Below are 5,953 nucleotides of genomic sequence, written 5' to 3'. Positions count from 1 at the left end.
CGTGGGGCCCCCCTGGACGTGGTGGTCAGGTTGTATCATGGCGTGGGCCCCCGGACGCAGTGGGTAGGCGTGTGGGGACAGAGGTGCTCCTGGTCCTTTGGTCACATCCCAGTGCCTTAGACAACTTGTGCCCAGGCTGGGAGCTCCTCGATTCTGTTTTGTTTTCTCCTTGGGGGAGACCAGAGCAATAGAGGAGAATGGGCTGGGCCTCCCCCCGAGCATGGCAGGCTAGAGGGAACTGGAGTGGGCATCCCCTTCCCCGGTCGGTCAGCTCTGATAAAACCCCAGGGCGTGGGCCTGGTGAAGGGTCTCTCCTGGGGGAGGGCTTGGCAGGAAGAGGAGGCTGCAGCACAGTTCCGGTCCACTTCGTCCCTCTGCCCAAGCACGAGGGGGCTTTTCTCCAGGGTCTGCAGGAGAGCAGGACAAGGCACGGGCCCCTTGCTCAGGGAGGACCTGCGAGGGGCTGTGGAGGTTGAATTGGTGTGTGGGGAGCCCTCCTACGCCTGGCGCCTGTGCCGCCGCTGACCTGCCCTTCTGGAGCCTGCGGTGATTCCAGGGAGTGTGGTTCTCCGGCCTGGCCCTGGTTCCCAGGAGGTGCTCCTCGAGGGACTGTGACTCTCCACATCTGCCTGTCTCTCTCCAAGTTGGGGGACAGCGATTGCCTGAGACCTCAGCCTCCGGTGGACCTGAGGGTTGTGGCTGGTTTGTCCAGCTGTCTGAGGAGGAGAGTGAAGGTCCCGGCTCCTGTGTCCTGCATGGGAGTGGGCTTCTGCTGTGCATCCCTTCTGGGTTTGTGGCACCTTGAGTTTATGGCCTGAGCCTTCAACTGGTCCTGGACATTGCGGTCGTCAGTGCTTACACAAGCCCTGCTAGGGTTCCAGGAGCAGGGGCTGGCCCTTCTCTCTGCTCCCTGTGGTCTGAGTGCCTCCTCCCCAGGCCCTTTGTGTTCGCACACTTCACTCCAGGTGTTGTCCACGGACCAGCCTTCTGGTTTGCTCATTTTCTCCTTAGCTGAATTTTCTGTCAAAGGCACTCACTACCTTTGATTCATTTGTTTTCAGAGGTAAACTTCTCGTGTTTTTGAAGGTCTCTACTGAAATCCAAGTCTCGCCTTCCTTTCCGGACACGGAGCAGTCAGTGTCTCCTCCTGTGTCTCTGCTGTGCACAGGAGCTGTTTCCTTTACCGTTTGTGCCGAATGTCGGGTTTGTAAAGTTCTGCTGTGGAAGTCATAGAGGGCTCTTGTTTTCCTCCAGTGAGACGCGATCGCTTCTGAAGACGTGGGCGCCAGGGCCCAGGACCTCCTTTGTCCAGCTGCTGCAGTTGATTAGGAGTGGGTCACCTGGTGCCTTTGGAGCCTGCCATTCACTGGAGCCTCTAGGTACAGCTCTTTCTTGTCCCAGCTCCCAACAAGGAGCCACCAGATCCCCCTAAGGTGGCCTCAGAGCAGTGCTCACCACGTCCCAGCATCCTGATGGTCACAAGCCTGGGAAACAGCACCCTGGTGCCCCTTTCAGAGTGCTATCCTTTGGAGCTGGTGCTTTTGCAGAAGGTCTCCCAGAGGATGTCTTCTGAGAGAGGCGGTACGCTCAGCAGCAGCTGTCCTGGTCCCCACAGTGAGGACATGTCCATCTCTTGCTGGGAGTGTGCTGGGCAGAGTCGGAGCACCAGGAGTGGGAGCCAGAGCCACCCTCTGCCCTACTGGGGAGAGCAGGTCACGTCACGTGACCCCTGTGCTCAGCTGCCCTCCAGTGAACAGCGTGGTGGGCTTCGAGGATCCTGAGCACAGGGCTGGATATGAGTGGTCGAGGTGCCATCTCTAGCGGCCAGGTGGGGCTGCTGTCCTTGCTGGGCTTTCCTGGGCAGGGGCGCCTTGAGGCTGTGCAGTGTCCAGCTAGCGGGAAGGCAGCCAGGCTCCCACAACCCCTTCCTGTGTCCAGCGGAGGGTGTGGGAAGTGGTTTCCCTAACCTCCCCCTTTCTTCCCCTTTGTTTGGGGAGGGGTGTGCCTCTGGTGGGGGTGGGTCCAGGTTTGCTCTTCTCCCTGGGGACGTTCCTGCGTTCCAGGTCATGGCTCTCAGAGGCCCCGTCCCGCCCCATGTCCTAGCTTGCAGCCCCCCAGGCCGGGCTCCATCTCTCTTGCTGCCCAGGTGGGAGGCCTGCTGACCCCGCGCTGTGCACCCTGCCTGGTGTGCTTGAGACCCACAGGCTGGGCTCTTCCTTCCATACCCACCCAGTCCTGCCGTCACCCTGGCCTTCAGCCTGGGCCTGCCTTGGTGCCCTGGCCTGTCCTGCCAAAAGCGGCCTCTACTTCCACCCACCCAGGCCTGCAGCCCCCCTCCAGGTGGTGGCTCTCTGCCCATCTCCTACACCCGGGCTGGACTGTGGCCACCTTGCCCATGTGGCACAGGACCCGGTCAGTTCTGGGTGTGGTGCCTCTGCCTTCCACTCTCCCCCTGGAGCCTCCAGTCCAGGTCCCCTGCTGAGGAGCGGCCATGTGGAGGTGGCCTGGCCCAGAGCCTCCCAGGCCCCGGGAGTATGAGTGACGCTGCTTGGGTCTTCCGACCCAGCCCAACCCTGACCACAGAGAGCAGATGAGCTGCCCCCTCAGCCCTACTCCCATTAGGGCCCCCCAGAGTCTCAACAATGAAATGGCAGTTGTTTTGCAGAGTTGTTGCTGCAGTAGGCGACCCAGACGCTCCCAGCTGATCCCCCTGTAGGTGACTTGCCCTGACCACATGGGGTAACCTGGGAAAACATATCAGACCTCCTCCCTTCTGCAGTGGCCACCCTGGCCCTCTATGGGGCCGTCACCTCCCTTGCAGCTGGGCCTCGTCCACCTCTGCCACGTGAAGCCCTCAGCCTCAACAGCACCCAGGCAGGGCACTTCACGTGTGGCCTCCGTCCACCCAGCCCCAGCACTCTGGGCAGGCCTCAGCCTGGTGCTGCTCTGGACTCCCCTGCCTGTTTCCAAGGCCCCCCACCTCTACCCTGGGAACCAGCCGCGAGCCCTGGGCTGGGGCCAGGGCAGTGGGCTTGGGCAGTCCTCCTTCTGGCCTCCAGGGGGCAGCAAGCCCTTGGGTTTGCACCACTTGGGCCAAATTTGTCTTTGGCAGTTCTTGGGGCCAGATTACAGCCCTGGGCCTTCAGGAGCAGCTGGGATGCAGCCAGGAGGCGGCCAGTGCTGGGCTGTGCAGGGTGGGCCAGAAGGAGGCGGGTGAGGGGGTGGACCTGCCCTTCCCCTGCCCACAGCTCCCTCAGGCCCCTCTGGGTACAGCAGGTGAGGTTTCGGGTGGGCACTTCAGAGGGGAATCTCAGTATGGGAGAGGACAGGGAGGGGCAGACTGTGGCTCTCATATGAGCTGGGGTCACCAGGAGGGCGTAGGCGTCCAGCACAGGAGGCTGCCTGCTAGGACAGAGGTCAGGGCACCGGTCCTTGCTGCCTGGACCCCAGTTTTCTCCTCACCTGTGAATGAGTAAACCAAGGCCCCGTCATGCTCCTGCCTCTCGGGGGCCTGACGAGGCCCTGCCCCTCGTGACGCATCCCCTGCTAGAAGATGGCACTGAGGACCCACGTGTCCACATTCTGCTCTGGCCTCCTGAGTGTCCTTGCAGGAGCTCTGCAGGGCAGGCAGTTGCCCTCCGTAACATGGGGTGTGCAGCTCCGTGGGCCCCTGGAGACAGGTGGGGAGTGCCTCCCGACCGGCGTCCCTTCTCCTTGGTCAGTCGGTCCCATCAAGCCTCCTTGGATTTCCAACCAAGTCCCGCCATGGTGCAGGGACTGATGTTGGGCCAGTGGGCATGACATCCCGTGGGCAGTCCACACAGCAGGGTGAGCACTGTCCCTGGCACCACAGTGCCCACCTGAGACCATGGGCAGCGCCTGCCCTTCACGTTAGCGACACAGCCCTGAGTTAGCGGGTTGGTCTGAGCTGCCTCCTGAGGTCCTCCTGGCCTAGCAGGGAAGTGCCACATGATGGGTCACCTCCGCCAGCCTCCCTGCCGGCCTCACCTGCAGGGCCTCCTTCCATATCCACTCACCTCCCTCCTCCTCGCCTCTTTGAAGTGAGATTTGGGCTCACCTCCGCTCTGTTGTCTGGATTCCACTTCTTCCTGTGATCAATGCTGCTGGCCCTCGGGCCTTTCCGCTGTCACTACCCCTGCCCAGGGGCCACTCCTGTGGAGGGTATCAAGACCACAATGCCACTACTGTCAACCATGTTCCTGGAAGGGACAGCAGCTGTGGCTCAGAAATGAGGGGTGTATGAACACGTGGTGCCTTCAACAGGACTGCAGGAAAGTGCCCGCCATCCCGTGGTTAGGCTCGGACCTGCCAGGAGGACCCCCAAGGGCCGGCTGGGGAAAGAGGCCCGCACTGTTGTCAGCCGCGGCAGCGCCACCTGGTGGTGATGGTGTGCACAGCGCCCATCTGCTCAGAGACGGATTTGAAATCCGGCAAATTTGAGTGCTTTTTAGGGACAATCTGCAGAAGGTGAGACCGAGGATGTAGAGATGAGGCACAGCGCACCGCAGTGTCTGCTCAAGACGCCGTCCTGAGCCAGCGCAGGTGGCCAGTGACCGGCAGTGCCTGGGGCGGCTGCTCCTCAGCCCCCAGGGAGCAGCTCCACCGGCTCTTGGCCCCCACGCTACCCGAACACTGGCCAGCCCAGGGGCCATGGAGATGGGGAATGAGCCAGGTGGAGGCCCAAGCCCCTCCGCGTACCCTGGGAGGCAAAGCCTGAGTCCCAGTTTCACGGACTTACTAGCCAGGCCTCCTCCTGGGGGCGCTGGCTGCTGGGCCTGATCTGGAACCCCTGCTGCTCTCAGGTCTAAACCCCACAGGAGCTCTGAGGGTCTAACCTTCCTTCCCTCCGGGTCTCTGCCTGCTTCTGCCTCCAGGGGGGCCTGTGCCTCAAGACCCGCTAGACACTGCTGCCTTCAGGGGCGTCCCTGTGGCTCTATGTCCCCACGGCTCTGTGCTGAGGGGGGTCCATCCACCCCACCCACTGGAGGGAACCCTGAGGGCCTGGGGCTGTGGCTCAGTCCCCTATGGCACAAAGATGTGGCTCCTGCCTACAGTTGCTTGCAGCCCTTGGAAGGCTGGCTTTGATGACAGTGTGTTGTAACTTGTCCGCTGTCACAGAACTAGTGGCATCTGTCCAGGGCCCAGTGAGCCCTTTCAGGGGAGGGCTGAGCCAGGGCCCAAGGGGTCTCCCTGGGGACACTTCAGCCCAGCTGGAGACTCAAGTGCTGAGCGGTGGTCTGTTCTGTGACTGCTCTTCCTCGGGGACCCTGGCAGTCCTTCCCCTCGGGCATTCTCCTGCTACTTGCAGGGGGATGGGGCCGGTGCAGAGGAGGGTGGCTTCTCACTGTCTCAGCTCCCACCCCAGGGCCCTGTCCCTCACTGAGAACTGGAGCACAGCACAAGGTGACCTTGGAGAGGTGCTTGTTATTTCTCAGACAGAAGACAACAACCCCGCAGAACCCAAGCAGCCCGCTGAAGTGTCTGGAGGTGGAGGTGGAGGAGGAGGTCCTGGACGTGTGGGCTCCTGACCACTCTCCCGCCCCAGAGGCTGGCTCCAGGGCTGTCTGTGGCCGTTGGGAGGGGGTGGCCCACATGTGGGTGGGGATGTGGGCTGTGGGTCCTCTGTTTTGAAGATCACCGGATTTAAACCATCAGAACAGGACAAGGGTCCGTGCTGAGAGGGGGAGTGCCCGCCCACGGCGGCCTCTGACTCTGCCTGAAGCTCCTCCCACCCTGCAAGCACTGGTTCTCCTGCTCCCTGCCTGCCAGAGTGCTCCAGAGCTGGGGTGGGACCCAAGAGTGACTCAGGGGAGATTGGCAGTTGGAGGGGCCCCTAGCTGGCTGCTCAGCTGTCACCCAGGCCTCCTCGCCCAGAGGGAGGCCAGGCACTGCAGTGTAGGGGCAGCACAGAGGGGGACCACCCACCACACGC

This window comes from Marmota marmota, unplaced genomic scaffold, assembly GCF_001458135.2.
Source record: "Marmota marmota marmota unplaced genomic scaffold, marMar, whole genome shotgun sequence".
Taxonomy (NCBI): Eukaryota; Metazoa; Chordata; class Mammalia; order Rodentia; family Sciuridae; genus Marmota; species Marmota marmota.
This window is presented reverse-complemented; position numbering follows the sequence as displayed.